General features: G+C 39.8%; 1 long non-coding RNA gene across 1 annotated transcript; it reads left to right on the forward strand.

The window, feature by feature from the left end:
* Nucleotides 1-2,959: 2,959 nt before the first annotated feature.
* Nucleotides 2,960-16,512, forward strand: LOC116587865. Its single transcript, XR_004284689.1, has 3 exons — nucleotides 2,960-3,044; nucleotides 3,761-3,765; nucleotides 16,502-16,512. It is a non-coding gene; the product is annotated as an uncharacterized LOC116587865 (long non-coding RNA).
* The last annotated feature ends 763 nt before the right edge of the window (nucleotides 16,513-17,275 follow it).

Below are 17,275 nucleotides of genomic sequence, written 5' to 3' on the forward strand. Positions count from 1 at the left end.
TGCCATTCCACAATTCTCTCCCGAAACACTTAAGCAGGTGCCAAAGATGCATTTGACACATTTCAGAGCCCCATAAATGCCTTTAACTTAAGGATTTAAAATGTGGTGCACAAATGGGAACATGCCGTGGACTGAAATGCACATAAGCAAATGTAACAACTTGTGAGAAGTAAAAACTTCAAATTTACTTGGGAACTTACTTTGCGGCTAGTCCAAGGATGTATATGTTGCTGCTTCTCCCTTCCCCTAGGATTCAGATTTGCCTATTAATGTTGAGATTTTTTTTTTTTGAGATATTTTCTGGTAGATATTTGAAAGAACATTTGAAGACTAATGTGCCAATGCTCTTTCCTACTCTGAGGTCCCACAGCAAATCGACAGCATTGTAATTTATTGTTTCCACATCATGTACCATGTTTATGTTTTATAAACTTTCTCAGAGGAGAAAAATATCCATTTTTAATTTCAAATTATCATTCATGATCCAAAGCCCTTCCTTCTCTACTTGTTTCTCCCATTAGAAAGCCTTTGTAGAGCCCCATGTCAAGACTGCTAAAGTAAGAGAATTTTTAGGAATTTGCTAGATCCCCTGTGACAATTAGTTTTGAAATTTAGCATTATTTTTCAGCAGCAGTTGTTCTAGCATGTATGATTAGGAATCAAAAAATAAAATAAAATAAAATCTCCCTGAGTCCATTCCTATACCCCCCTCTGATTTTCTTCGTAATGCCAAGCTTTAAATCCAAGTCCAAGCCTTTCTTTAAAAAAATGCAGATTACCAGTCTGAGGCTACTTTAAAAGGGCTAGACATGGGGCACCTGGGGCTCAGGGGGTTAAAGCCTCTGCCTTCAGCTCTGGTCATGATCATGGGTTTCAGGGATTGAGCCCTATTTCAGGCTCTCTGCTCAGCAGGGAGCCTGCTTCCTCCTCTCTCTCTCTCTGCCTGCCTCTCTGCCTACTTGTGATCTCTGTCTGTCAAATAAATAAATAAAATCTTAAGGGAAAAAAGGGGGGTGCTAGACATAGTGTGGCAGGCATGGAGAGCATTTAATGTTTTATGAAGCAATGTGGTATCTCTTGCCTCACAGAACCCTTCCAGCAATCTTTCTTTCTTTTTTTTAAAGACTTATTTATTTTAGAAAGACAAAGGGAGAGCATGCAGGAGGGAGCAAAGAGAGGAAGAGGGAATCTCAAGCAGACTCCATGCTGGGCACAGAGCCTGACCTAGGGCTCGATCTCAGGACCCCAAGATCACGACCAGAATGGAAACCAAGAGTCAGACGCTTAACCAACAGAGCCACTCAAGCATCCTCTGCCCAACCCCTTTCAGCAATCTTATGAGACAGAGACAGCAGGTGGAATGATCTCCTTTTTCATTTGAGGAACTGAGGCTCAGGGAGGTGAATGACTTGTCCATTTAGTCAACCAGGCTGAGGTGGGGAGCATGGGGGACACAGCATGGGGCACATAAGCATGGCTTCCCCAAGGGATGGAGCTCAATATAGCAGACGAGAGGACTCCGGTCACCTTTGTCTCTTTGCATCATAGAGAAAGTCAGTAGCCAAACTCTGATTCTCTCTTTAGAACCTTATATGATGATCACCTAGTTCTTCTGGGCCAAAATAATGAAGAAGCCCTTTGGGACAGTCCACCACAGGTGTTCAGAAAGTCATAGACTCTCTCCACCAGTTAATTTCTTTTTTAAAAAAACTAAAATGCAAAAATATTTTTAATTGTGGACCCTAAATTAGGACTCTAGGATTTATGTCTGGTTAGGCCACTGATATGCTTTCTTACCCTGAGAAATGAGCTCGACCTTTTTGTTTAACTAGGTGCAAAGTAACTATATTAAGGGTAACTTCTTGGGAGCGGTATGCAAAATACTACAATATTTGTTATAGTTCATCCATGCAGAGGAAAATGTTATGTCAGTTACAAATTAAGACTAGATTGGGGGCACCTGAGTAGCTCAGCCTGTTCAGTGACTGCCTCTTGCTTTCAGCTCAGGTCATGATCTCGGGGGGTGGGGGGGTCATATCCAGCTCTGTGTTGGGCTCCACACTCAGTGGGACGTCTGCTTGAGATTCCCCTCTCTCTCCATGGGCCCCTCCCCATCCCACACTCTCTCTAAGTAAATAAATCTTTAAAAATTTTTTTTTTAAAAATTAGTGAGATGGCAATACATCTTAAGGCAGGGTAGGTGCAGATGAAGATCAAGAATGACTTTATTAAAAAGAGATACACCATCAACTGTTGATAGCACTAGGAAATGCATTTCCTAGGACCGGCATCATTATGACAGCCTTCCCTCTGGAAATGTTAATGCCTAACAATAATAAGAAAAATTCAATCATTTCTTCTGAACCTACTGATTTCTTTGAAAATGACAAAAACAAAATGAAAACAAAACTGAAAAACATTCTAGGAAAAAAAAGGAAAACAGCAGGCACATTTTCAAAGGATATTCCAATTGTCCAAGTCAATGCTTCCTGCCCAGCTTGGCTGACATGTGGGATATTCATTATCATCTCATCCTATTATCCCCTCCACACCAACCAATTATTCACCAGATGAAACAATCTCCATTATACATCAAGTAAAAGCATTTGGCTGCCCTGGGTTTTTGTCCAGTTCTAGGTAGGTACAGTTATAAAGAGACAATTTAATATGCGTAGAGTGGAGTTTGTTTCTGATGGGCTCTGGGTTATTATTGGCTGCAGAGCCTCTGCTGGTCACAGAATGTGGAGGATTTTGCTGCAGACCCTAGGGAATGATTTATGAACGATGCCTGCAGAAAAGACCAGGGCTGGCCCCCCAGTTGCAGGGTCCCCGCCCCCACTATCTGAAAGCAGAGCATTCCCATGAAAGCTTTTGTGGGAGACATGGTATAAAGTGAAGAAGCAGTTACCATTAATTTATATGGAAAAAATTTTTGAGCATTCCCAGACTCATCTTGCTAACAGATGCACAAAATAACTTGAGATAAAGCACAGATGCTCACAGACCCAGTTCAAAGCGATGGCAGCTTGATGCTGAGACGCTGAGTCGGGTTCCTGGGGAAGGACCTTGGCAGGGGTTCTCTTTCCTCCCAGGCAGCACACTGCCCCTAGAACGGCTTTGCTGCAACACAGATGCTCAACACTACTCTTGCTTTTTACCCTAAAAGTCAAAATCCTCTTCAGATTCCTTTCTGTTAACCAGAACAGGCACTACTGGAGGCCCTTTGTAAAAGCAAAGTGGGGAATACCTGTGGTCTCATCCCAAAGCACCTTAACACGAATTCCCTCCTGGTCCTAGCAAGCTCATTCATCAAAGATGACCCCTGGTTTTCAAATAGCCTTAAAAGAAGGCACATGATAAAAATAATCTATCAGCTAGAAAGTGATTTCTTAGAGACAAAAAACCCAGGAATATGTTCGATACAAATAAATATATAAATGCCACCATAAATTTGCATAATTTGTGGAGAAACTTTAATAGAGGTTGGTACAATAAGAAATGACCCCTTTTGGGTGCCTGGGTGGCTCAGTGGGTTAAAGCCTCTGTCTTTAGCTCAGGTCATGGTGACAGCCAGGGTCATGGGATCGAGCCCTGCATCAGGCTCTCTGCTCAGTGGGAAGCCTATTTCCTCCTCTCTTTCTCTTTCTCTCTCTGCCTACCTGTGATCTCTGTCTGTCAAATAAATAAATAAAATCTTTTTAAAAAAGAAAGAAATGGCCTCTTCTGAAGAGACACTATAATTAGACAGCTAGTTTCATAGTGACTGTCCACTTCATTATGTGATCTGAGAAACATTTATTCTGTCCCTTTGTTTTTAAATTTAATTTCATTACGTTGAGACAATGTAGACAGTCATTTGGTATACAGTGTATACCATAAACAAAACCCAGCCGAGAGCAGTATTTGGTTCACTGGGAGCTTGAACCCATCAACGAATCCATCAGCAAAGGCATCAGAGGAAGACCTGCTCCGAGCGACCCACAGAGTTAATGCAACACTCATTTCCATCCACGTTAACTCAAAACATGTTACCACATGCCCACCTCCTCCTTTGGACCTCAGATACGACACAGTGAAAACATCATCATTATCGTCTCCAACAACCCAAAGCAGGTTAGTGCAGACCATGGGGTTGGGTCTCTTCGTGACTGTTAAACTGAACTGCATCCAAGCCCCGAGGACATCATCTCCATTTTTTTTTTTTTTTTTAAATCAGAGAGAGAAGGTCCAGTACAAACCATCTATGTAAAAAGAAGCTCCAAGGGAAGCAGGAGGGCTGTGAGGGGCAATGAAGTATTGAACAACAAGTGAGCATCGGTGAAGACCACTGATGACAGACTTTGGGAACTCTGCAGTGAGCACGTTCCCCACCCCCACCCCAGCGCTGCATTTCCTCTTTATCCCTAAAGGGAAATCCCCTAAACCATCACCCCCTCATTCCACAGTGACTGCCTCTGTGAGGAGAGCAACTAAAAGCAGCTTTGGAAAACTACAGAAATGAACGGAGTCTCCAACTGTTCCTGGGCAATAATCACATCTTTTGTGCTACGTTCTGTTATAATTAAACAATTCCCCACTGGTGTCACATTGAGCTAATATGCTCTTTACCCAGAGGCCGCTAAAGGCTGATATTAAATATCCAGTAATGAGACAGCTTTGCCCTCTTACTGTCAGAATTATTTTTAATATGTCAGATAAGATGAACCCATTATGAAAATATTTCATTTTGGACTTCCTCCAAAAAATGCCTAGTACTTCTAACTATATTCCCTCAAATCCTTTCCATATTGCTTCCGGAAGGATAGGTAGGGTTGTTGCCATTCATCATCAAATCAAAGTAGAAGGGAGATCTGACTTTATAGGAGTTTTGGTGGCGTTGCCTGGTCAGTGCAAGGAAGCAAGCTTTTGAATTAAGTCATATCCCTCAAATCAGCTCCATGTGCCTGCTGTGAGGAGAGCAGGAAGGAGCTCTCTCCATCCTGGGGAAGAGACAAAGGAACACATCATCGTCAGTCCTGACCTGTTACTCACAGAAGTTAAAATACAGAAGAGCATAGATGACTGGCTCTTTTCTCATTCATTGGAGCAGATTCAAAATAATCTTCAAAGTCACCCTGTCACTCACTGGGTAGCTGGTGTCTCCCCCCAGAGGGCAAGGGTTGTCATTACAGCTGATATAACAGGAATTGACAAAATATGCATACTGAGTTATCAACCGCAGAGTTCATGTACTTGAAGGCTAGGGAATCAAGTTAAAAACCATAAATCTAAACTTAATTATTAGGCTGGATTCATCTATTTGTATGACTAAAACAACCAGGAGTTCATTTGAAAGACCAGACTCTATCATAATTCCTACAGTGGCCACAAGGCAAAGTAAAATCCCATCACTCAAGGTCATGGAATGAGGAAATGGTGGACTCCAAGCAAGGGAAGGTTCTTCACGGTGATGTGCTTTAAACCAGAATATGCTGTTTAGCAGCTCAGGGGCTGCAGTCAAATTTCCTATCCCATCACCCCTCTAACTCGCTTTAGAATTCGCTTTATAATTCTAGGCTCATTACTTAGCCTCTCTGGGCCTCCGTCGTCACATCTGTAAACGAGGCATTGATAACCAGTATTTATTTCAAAGGGTTTATGAAGATAAATTGAGTCAGTATTTGTAAAGTGTTGTACGGTGTCTAGCCCTTGGCAGGTACCCCATAAAGCTCCATAAAGTCAAGTTGTTACAATTATTCTTTATTTTGGTCCGTCATCAAAATTACCAGGGACCACAGACCCAGGATTCACAGACCTGTACCCCTGGGGATAAAAATACATGTTTATAAAAAATATATAAAAAATAAAAAAATAAAAAATAATAAAAATTTTTTAAAAAATAAATAAATAAATTATTAAAAGAAAAAATTACCAGGGACCTTTGGAAAATTTCTTCCTGCCCCATTCATATTTACTGAATCAGTACACCAGATTTAATCCAGGTAACTTATTTAATAAAAGTTCTCTAAGTGAGTCTCCTGATCAGCTGAGTTTTGACACCATTGTTACACTAACAAATCCTAATAATTAATTCAAGAGCCGAACTTCTGAGAAATAATTTGTTCAAAAATATTTGCTTTCATTCATCCTTCACCAATCTGCATTCATTTATATCCATACATGTCTGTCCACTAAATCTAATTCATATTAATTGTCCATCATGATGGTTAGTTACAATTATTTCTGTTATACTAAAAGAAATCATGTTAAATAAGCAGACAATATATCTCACTGAAGCTGAAATACAGTGGATAAAAATATATCCAAATAAAATCTCCCCACCTATAAGATGCTGATTCCCTAAATGCTCGTTACTTCTGGGGCACCTGGGCGGCGCAATCCACGAGGAGTCTGACTTAGCTCAAGTCATGAATCTTGGGATCCTGGGACTGAGCCCCACTCAGTGGTGGGTCTGCTTCTCCCTCTCCCATTGCCCCTCCCCCAACTCATGCTCTCTCCCTTTGTCTCTCAAATAAAAATAAATAGAGTGCTTAAACAATGTTTATTATTTCTATGATCTGCCTATCCCTTTGTTAGTGAGATTGTGTCCTTCCTTCTCTATGGGAACTGCTAGCTCACTTAACCAGATATAGGATGTACTTTCTGAACACGGAAATTTCATCATGGGTGGACATAGTTAATACTAGCTAATTTCTTAAAGAAATTTATAAAGAAAAGTTTTGAAAGCAGAGAATCCACCTCCTTTTTGGAAACTGGGCTTTAAGAAACCAAACCAAGTAATAGGCAATACTGCTCCCCCAGTGTAACACTGCTTGATACCCAGTCCCCAGCCACATGGGCATCACAAATTGCTTTCTAAAAGTAATAACACAGAAGACAAACATTATTCATTTAGACCTAAAATCTATTGGGGACTTTCAGGGGTTTAGATGCTGTAGCCTGCAGCAGACAAGATAAGAAATACTTCAATAAAGATGTACTCAAAGGACAGTTTCCCCTTTCACTGGGGAAAGGATTATATGAAATATTATCTAAAATTATCTTGGAAAATTCTTCTAATATGCACAGACAGATGCATATAGACAGATGACCCCCCTCTTTTTATTTCCAGGCAAACACCATAATTAGAGATCTTATCAGAATAGTTACCACTTTCCACAGAAGAGAATAGAATTTTGATGGAAAGAGAATAGATTTAGACATTTTGACAGTAAGAGAATAGATTTAGAATGAGAGACACCTTCTTCCAATCCTTAAATCCTTCATTGACCTCCCAAGTGACCCCTGCTGGTGATTAATCGCCCCTGACCTGAGTTTTTTCACATGCAAAACGAAGAATTATTGCGAGGATTAAATCTGATAATGTGAAATTGACTGATTCCTTACCTAATGCAGAGTAGGTATTCAGTAAATGTAAGGGTTTAAGAACATTTCTCCTTACTCTTTAGTAATATCCACCATACTTGAGTGTTGCCTGTAACTGAATAAGGATAACCTGTTCTTGTATTTTGAAAGAATAAAATTACATTGTTTTTCCATTATGCATCACATTTTGAAATCAGTCCTCACCCAAGAATGTCTAATTACACCTTTTTTTACTATATAAACATGAAATGATCGTTAAGGGCTGATGATTTCTACTGAGCCCAGATCTCACTTAAAACTTCAAGATTCATTTATTTTTATCACTAAGGCTATTTCTGTTGAAAGGTTAAAAACAAAGAAGACCAAGAGGGCAGGAGATGAGAGGTAAGGAAAGGAAGAGAAAAAAGTAAAGAGAAATGGAAAAAAAGTAAAGATAGATTGTGACACAGAAAAAAAATGTTTACGTGATCTTTTAGACAAAAATGTCAAGACTATTCAATATTACGGTAGAAAAATTCCTTTTTATATATTAGTCACTGAGCTCTAAAATTAAAAGAATATTAACTTCACTCATTCAACAAATGTTAGGCAATGCATTAGGGTAAAGATTTGGGTTATGGAAACACACACTGTGATAAATATATATGTATATAAGCTATCCATTGTCTAAAAAAATAATATCTAGAAATAAAATAACCATAGACATTATATTGAAAATGTCTCACTGTGGTTATTTAATGTACAGAAATTTAAAATCATGATTTTTTTTTTCTTAGCCTATAATGTATTATTTGCCCCAGGGGTACAGCTCTGTGATTCATCAGACTAACACAATTCACAGTACTCACCATAGCACATACCCTCTCCAGTGTCCACCACCCCAGACACCAATCCCTAGCCCCCAAACCCCCAGCAACACTCAGTTTGTTTCCTGAGATTAAGAGTCTCTTATGGTTAGTCTCCCTCCTGATCCCATCTTGTTTCTTTTTTTCCTTCCCTGCCCCCCACCACCCTCTGCCCTGCCTCTCAAATTCCTCATATCAGAGAGATCATATGATAATTGTCTTTAAAACCATGATTCTATGGTAAACAGAAAGGACTGAACTAGAAAGTCAGTTAACATAGAACCCCAGCACGAATGTGAGGCCAAATAACCATGAATTTATGCAAGCCATTTAAATCTTCTGGCATTTAATTTATCATTGTTATATGGGATGGTAATAATGTGTTTCTCACCTATAGAGCAATACATTTATAGAGAGAAACTGAAAGGGCATCTCAATAAGTCATTTTGAAAATCACACAAATAAATGTAATATCAATGTCCTTTATAAATTGATATCAAATATCATCTATGTGATCACTATCAATAACATATGCTTCTTTGCAGTAGAATAAGTGAATATTAAATAAATGACGAGGTATTCATGTTCTGGGATACGAAGACTTTAATACTTTAAGAACGTCATCTTCCTAAATGTTTAAGTATCATTTAATTATCGTCTAATGGTGATATCTCAATGTGGTTTTAACTTGAATCTCCCTGAGGGCTAGTGATGATGAACATTTTTTCATGTGTCTGATAGCCATTTGTATATCTTCACTGGAGAAGTGTCTGTTCATATCTTCTGCCCATTTTTTAATATGATTGTTTTGTGTGTGTTGAGTTTGAGGAGTTCTTTATAGATCCTGGATATCAACCTTTTGTCTGTACTGTCATTTGCAAATACCTTCTCCCATTCCGTGGGTTGCCTCTTTGTTTTCTTGACTGTTTCCTTTGCTGTACAGAAGCTTTTGATTTTGATGAAGTCCCAAAAGTTTATTTTCGCTTTTGTTTCCTTTGCCTTTGGAGACATATCTTGAAAGAAGTTGCTGTGGCTGATATCGAAGAGGTTACTGCCTATGTTCTCCTCTAGGATTCTGATGGATTCCTGTCTCATGTTGAGGTCTTTTATCCATTTTGAGTTTATCTTTGTGTACCGTGTAAGAGAGTGGTCGAGTTTCATTCTAATTATCTTCTAATGGAAAATATGTCATGACAAGTTCCATAGTTTATGGAATAAACAGTTGAAAGAAACTAGCTTATTTTTTTAAAGGAAATAATAATTAAAATGTATTATGAAACCAGAGGTATGAAATTTCATTATAAAATGCAAACTAGCCCGTTTAAGAGGGGCAACCTATATCATACCCTCACCACACGTGCTCCAAAACCTCTACAGACCCACTAAAGGAAGAAGGAGCCCAGATCTTTAGCATGAGTAAAAGCAGAGAACGTCACTTTGAGAAACAAAAATTCAGCTGGGTAAATCTGAAAATCGCAGTGGTTTTATCAGCAATGTACGGATCATGGATGGGCAGGAGCCTTCTATGTAGCAAGCAGAGAGATTCTCTGGAGTAGTACCAAAAGGGAAGGTTTCTCTACAAAAGAGGGCGGGGCAAAGAAGTTAAAAGCAAAAGAAAAAACGTTCCTGTTTCCAGCAAGGTCACTTGCCTTTAGGAGGAGGAGGAGGAAAAGGGGTCTTAACCATGAAGATCATCTCATCTTCCTTTGGGAGATGGAGAGGGCCCAGGAAACAAATTTCCTCACTGGCACTGACCAGAAAAGTCCTGCCTGACTCGTGAAAACTGCATTTCCGGGAAAGGTTGAAACTGTGGTTAGCTTGGGTATGAAGCCCCAGTGTGGTGACTTGGTCTAAGTGGCTTCATTTGGGGCCTGTTTTTTTTTTTCTTTTTCATATCACAAACTCAAATATCTGTGAACAGAAAAATAAACAGGAGTTTTCAAGATACTTATATTCTGAGATCCCATACAAACCTTGCAGACAGCTAAAGAAGCCCGGACGAACTATGAACCGTGATGAGGGGAACAGAGGATGTAAGATGAAACTGAAATCATGGTCAGAAGGAGGAAGTCCATCCTAAGTATGAAAACACTGCAAAAAACGTGCCAGCAGATTAGAACAGGAAGGGCTTAAACATATACAAGACTCCAGGGGGCAAGGTTACAGAGGGTTGTTCCTGGGATCAAAAGGTTCAAAAACGAAAAGGGCCTTTAGGAATCTCGGTGGTGAAGGGAGAAAAAGCAAAATAATCGTCATGCCAAAGTTGCCCATCTTGGGGTGGCCTGCCTTTGGCCCCTTCAGTACCAAAACACTGCACCTGATAAAATTCCTCCCCACAAAGAACCAATTGTGAAGATAATTGAAACACCCCAATTTAATTATATATCCCAAACAAGTGTTCTAGGAGTAAAGAAAAGTGTGTTATGACCTAGTTTGGAGCAACACGTACTCTCATCTGCTACCTGTAATAATATAACCTGGAATAAAAGTTTTGTGATGCAACTTGGCCGTATTTATCACAAACATTAAAAATCCTTTCACTCCTTGGAAAGGAGACAATAGTTGACATATCTTTATATAGCAGAATAAATTGCAGGTAAAAATAATGTCTAATCATGGAGTAACATCTTACCAAACATTTTAAATATTTTAAACATTAGTGTTTTGTTTTGTTTTGTTTTTTTAAAGATTTTTATTTATTTATTTATTTGACAGAGCGAGATCACAGTAGGCAGAGAGGCAGGCAGAGAGAGAGAGGGGGAAGCAGGCTCTCTGCAGAGCAGAGAGCCTGATGCAGGGACTCGATCCCAGGATCCTGAGATCATGACCCGAGCTGAAGGCAGCGGCTCAACCCACTGAGCCACCCAGACGCCCCTAAACATTAGTGTTTTAATGAAAAATAGATTGTACATCTCTTTAGTATAGACACAGTCATAGGCTCCAAAATAGGACTAATAACATGTGTGACCCCACGGGGCTAGTAAGTCATATCAACAGAACTCAAACCCAACACTCCTGATATAAAGTCCAGCAGACTGTTCTCATCTCAGTAGATAATTCTCAATAATAAACCATTAAATTGAATGCTATAAACTCAATTAACATATATCTGATATGTGCAAATTGTCTTTTTCAGCATAAGTGTTCTATTGGCTTGTTACACATAGATAATCTCTCACCTATATTCACAATTAATGTTATGACACTCTATTCCTTTGCTAGGACTGCCATAACAAAGACATCTGGATTGGGTGGCTTAAACTACTAGAAATATATTTTCTCACAGTTCTGAAGGCTGAAGTGTGAAAGCAAGTATCAGCAAGGTTGGTTTCTTCTGAGGCTTCTCTCCTTGGCTTGTAGATGGACGTCTTCTTCCTGTCTTCAAACAGTTTCACTCTGTGTCTGTCCAAATGTCCTCTTCTTATAACAATACCAGCGTGTTAGATTAGGGTCCAGCCTAATGACCCCATTTTATTTAAAGACTCTAAAGATTCTATCTCCAAATAGTTACATTCTGAAGTTCTGGGGTTAGAACTTCCACACGGGTTTGGGAGGAGGAGGGACACGATTCAGCCATAATATCCTGCATAACTGTTTTCCTTTAATTTATCCAGTAGATTATTGCTGATTACCTACCTATAGTGACCATGGTGTGGAGCAAGGTCATAGTGATGGGGACACGGACGCTGAGATTGGGGACTCATATTCTACTAAGGAAAACAAATGTAGCCCAAGACTGGTGATGCCAAGTGGTGCCGTAGCCTGAGAGAGGACATTCAGAACGCTGGCGGCGTCCCGGGACCATCCTGATTAGTCTGAGGGCAAGTCATAGAAGGTCAGTTGTAGAATTCTGATTTACAACCTTAAACACACTGATCAGAAGCCTATGCATCAATTGAGCTTATATTATTACTGCTAAAGGGCCTGAACTTGTTCCTGATTTTTAGGGAGCCAATAAAAGATACTGCCTCAGGGATGATACCATAACACATGCATTTTAGAAAACAAAAATCACTCAAGATAATGTGGATGATGAATTATTGCACAGAGCAAAGCAGCACAGTGAGAGCCATAAAGAACCCATAGTAGTAGAGGTGCCTGGGTGGCTCAGTGGGTTAAGCCTCTGCCTTTAGCTCAGGTCATGATCTCAGGGTCCTGGGATCGAGCCCCACATCGGGCTCTGTGCTAAATGGGGAGCCTGCATCCTCCTCTCTCTCTGCCTGCCTTTCTGTCTACTTGTGATCTCTGTCTGTCAAATAAATAAATAAAATCTTTAAAAAATAAAAAATAAAGAGAACCCACAGTAGCGACGGAAATAAGCTGTGATGACGGCCAGAATCGAGTTCATGGTTGGAAAACACAGCATCCTTAGTGATCGTCCTGTTGGTTCACTTTCAGTAAAGCCATCTTTAATTCACAAATATGTGGATCAATAGGAGGATGTATCCAAACATATCTCTGCTTTCATATTATTTCCTTTCCAAAAAAGTTAGAATTTTGTCCACGTAGGAGAAAACGGAGGGCCTTGTATAACCAGACTGGAAAAGAAAAAGTTACGCGGCTCTCCGTGCGTCCCTCCGCACTGCCTCCTTCTGTGATGAATGGATTGTTGTGTAGCAACCAATTCAGTGATACGTGTAGACAGTGCAGTTCAAGTAAAGGAGACGTGCAGGATATGTTTAGCCACACCGAAGGCAACTGTACTTCATGATTCTCAGGCCAGAAATGCAAATGGATCTTTTCAAAGCTTAATGACATTAACAGCTCAACTTCAAATTGCATATATATTTTTTGAATGAAAATCTTGATACTTTTTGATGAACCTTTCTTAACCCTTTAGGTTTTTTGGGCCAATAATATGATAAACATTTATTACCTTGTATAAACCAAATACAGGGGCTAAGGGTAAAAAGAAAAATAATTCACTCATCTTGTTTGCAAATATGGGTCAAAAATAAATAGGAGAGTTACACCTTTTTTAGAGAAACACCATGAATGCATTTTCCAAGACAGACTTTCAATTGTTTGCTGTTAGGCCTTCTGTCATGAATATTTGAGACATCTTTTATTTCCAGTGACAATAATTAGTATCTATATTTATATCGTCTTCTTTCAAGGAGGTCTAATTTAGTAAGGAAATGATTTGCCCACTCCAACGCTATTGCAACCTGGAACTGCATGTGACCCATAGGATAAGCTTAGTATTTCCTTTCGAGCCCTCTGTTCTCAGACATTTTCAATGCCAGGTGTCCCCAGACTGCTCCCTAAGCTTCTGTATCACATGTTTATCAAGCAAACTTAAGTTGATTAAACCTACTATAGTATAAGAGCACACCTTTCCTCAGTAACGTCTCAGAAAGCTCCAGTCAAGAACAGATATTCCTAGGATGTGGGGATCCGGGCTCATGTGGCTGAAGGAAGATCTTTTAGTGATGGGCTCTGACTGAGACTGAGCTAAATTCATGAGGCACTATTTCGTGATTGGTGGACACAGTGAGGTGAGGGTCTCAAAATGAGCCTTGATATGTAAATAGTTGTTTGTTCGGTGAGCCATTTGCTCAGGTGAGCAATCTTGTGCCCTGGGCCTGTGCTGTTTACCCAGATGAGTGCAATATTTGCTAAGAAAAATTGCTTTTCGGGAATTTCCCAAAGCACACAGTAAATGTATTTATTAGTTTTATCTTTCTTCTTCCTGGGCAAGAATTTCTTAGAACACGTATTAAAGTCGTGTTGACGAAGGAGCCCTCAGTCATCATAAATACACTGGCACATTTCTGGAGTTTTCGGAGAGAACAGAAGGGTGGTAAATATCTCCTAGTTCTTAGAAAACTGTTGGAAGCTTAGGGACACAGAGCAAAAGTACGGTTGCTTCCTCTTGGCCTGACACCATTTGTCACACTTTATACTCCAAACATGACAAGGCTCAGAATGTCAAAAGTTATCTGAACACATGAAAATAAGCTAGGATTTCCTGCCTCCCTAAAACTCCATTGTATCCCGTGTTGCCTAATAAGAGTATATCTACCCTTCAGATCCTTCACCCCAGCCCTTAAAATCCAGTTTTATTACCTTCTCCTCAATGACACTGTAATACTCTTTACATATCCGTCACTGAATCTTTACATTTCATTATAATTGTCCTCATCACTCTGTAACAAGACTTGGAACTCCTCAAGGCAGGACTGTGTCATTTTCATCATTAATTCCCCAGAATCTACCACAATAGGAAATTCTCAATAAATCTTTGTTGGATACATGAATGAACGAGGTCCATCCATGGATGAATGGGTAGATGCATAGATGGATGGATAGTTGGTTGGATTAGTTGGATGGGTTTGTGTGAAATTTGTAGGAGCATATTTTTCATTTCCTCTTGGAGAAAAAGCACAGGACAGATATGATTACCAGAAATGTATGGCTGATTGTCTTTTTGTAAACTTCTTCCCATCTGACAAATATTTAGATAGACCAAGGACTGTGCCAGGTGCTAGATTTAACAAGGCGGGCAAGGCCAGTGGAAGTCTGCCATATTAGAGAAAGTACTTTCTCACTATAACCATTTGTCTGATACAACTAGTTCCAAAACCGCCCATGCGATCACAACCACTACCAGCACTGCCACAGATGCCGCCATTACAACCATCATCACCACTATCACAACTACCACAACGACAGATAGCACCAATAGATTCTGTCAGTTAGTTGAGGACGGTCTCCGAAGATTTCTATGACCCAGGAAATATCATCTAAAACATTATTTCTCAAACTTTAGTATGCATATAAAGTTGATGTCTTTGTGTTAAGACCTGAGATTCTTCCTTTTCCACCAGCAGCGATACGATGCTCATGTTACTGAACCAGGAGCCACATTTTAAGCATCAAGGACCTAAAATACAGTCCAGAGCCCCAGAGCTTTCTGTTTCAGAGCACAGCATCCAGGGCTGACCAAAAGCTTCAAGAGATTGTAATCATGAGTAAGAACAGAATTGGGGAACAAAGGACTTGAAAACTTGAAATGAAATTCAGACTCCTAAGAAAGTGAATGAGATTTCTCTTACTGCAAAACTCTATTGCCCAACCTCTAGCATGAGATCATCAGGCTGTGTAAGGTGACCTTTGCACAGTTTCCAGGGATTAGGACTTGGACATCAGGAACACTATCCTGCCAGTCACAGTTTACACTCCAGTCCCCAAGATTCATAATCAAAATGCATTCACCCTATCCCAACATCCCCCAAGTCTCAACCCATTGTACAGTCAATATAACTACATTATGTTGTGGTAAATACCACCTTTATTTTGATTGTTATTTAGTTTAAGGTAGCTCCTTGCCTCTTTAGCAAGCAGATATCAGACAGTTGGCTGAGGGAAGAGGAGACAGGATGGGAAAAGAGAACAAAATTTTTTGGATTTTGAATTTAGGTTTTTCAAAGAATCATGGACTAAAGACATCTTCAGTTTTCTCCACAATGTTGAGATATTTTATCAGAGTTGTCTTCCTCTGAAGTTCAAGAGTATATGGCACCTGGCAGGTCCTAAGCTGTTCACTCTTTTTTTTTTTTTTTAAGATTTTGTTTATTTATTTGACAGAGAGAGGGGGGAGAGCACAAGAAGGGGGAACAACTGGTTGAGGGGGAAGGAGATTCAGGCTCTCTGGGATCATGACCTGAGCCAAAGGCACACACTTATCCGACTGGGCCGCACAGGCGCCCACCTTCACTATTAACAAAGGAATCAATACGAGTTTTAAAGGAAACCCATAGAAGCCATACCAGTTAAAAATCCTGGAATCACCAAATCATTCCCCTCAACACTTCAAAATTTGAAGAAGAAAAAAAAAAAAAACACTATTCATCCAATGTTTAGTTGATTATAATTCTGGCTAATATGTTTACCAGAGATTAAATTTTGTGATGAAACAGTTTATTTTTGTGTTGCTTCTATTTCCCTCTCTTTTCCTTCTAAAATCGCTCTTTTTCCTCTCCTTCTACATTGCAGGATTTCTACTTACCCTGTCTCTTCATTCTTATTTTCCAGGACTCTGTTCTCCTTTTTACTTACTAGATTGTTGTCATATGAATTGTGAGTAACAGAGAAGCTTATAGGTATATGTGGATCTAAGCTAATAACTTTCCCAGTTTAGCTAAGAGAACACACTGGCAAAGTGGGGGAGCAATATTGAGTAGAATAACTTTTGTTTAGAAAAGCTTGGCAGATTGTAAATTTTTTCTGAACTGGTCTACAATTTCAAATATGCGCTGCTACACAGGGGCCGTATAAGACCTATCTAGGTTGTTCCAGGTCGAAGAAAAAGAGATATAAAATCCTGAGTGAGAAAGATTTATAGCAGCTCTGCTAAGTGTCCAAACACATCCAAAAATTAGCATTATAAAAGAGCTTACACTTGCAAAGCATTTTGCAGGGCACAAAGTGGTGAGCACAGTTGCAATCTGTTGTTAGTTCCCTCTGGACGTGTCAGGTGCACAGTCACTGGCTTTTCCTTTGGTGGGACTTTTTGTTCCCCTAGAGTTCCTCCTTGCTAGAGACTCCTGGAAAAATGCTTCCTTGGTTGCTTTGGTGATTTTTTTTTTTTTTCTACCTCCAGTGGTTCCCTAAAATTGACTCTCTCAGCTACCAGTTTTGTATTGTCAACCGACTGTGTTGGGCTGATTTTCTGCTCTCTACATAGTCCTCCTAGGAAGGATCCCAGGCAGTTAAAATGATCCCAGGCAGTTCCCATTGAGAAGTTCTCCAAATCCAGGAGAAAACATACACAACCCTACTCCACTACCAGCAGATGTTCACCTCTTTTTTCTTCGCCCTGTTGCCTCAAGCCCAAACTCTAGGAGAAACATATCAAAGCCTTCCCCATGACGTCCTTGAAACTCTTCTCACTTGCATTGCTTGAGAAAATGATACTTGTTCTGGACAGTGGAATATGGGTGCGACGTTTGCATTTTCCATTCCTAGAGCTTAACCTACCTTCTGTACTCCTCCATATTCTCTCTTCCCTTTTACCACTGAATACACAAGCCACTGGTTGTAGGAGACAGACCACGTGATGA

This window comes from Mustela erminea, chromosome 4 (assembly GCF_009829155.1).
Source record: "Mustela erminea isolate mMusErm1 chromosome 4, mMusErm1.Pri, whole genome shotgun sequence".
In the NCBI taxonomy this organism is placed as follows: domain Eukaryota; kingdom Metazoa; phylum Chordata; class Mammalia; order Carnivora; family Mustelidae; genus Mustela; species Mustela erminea.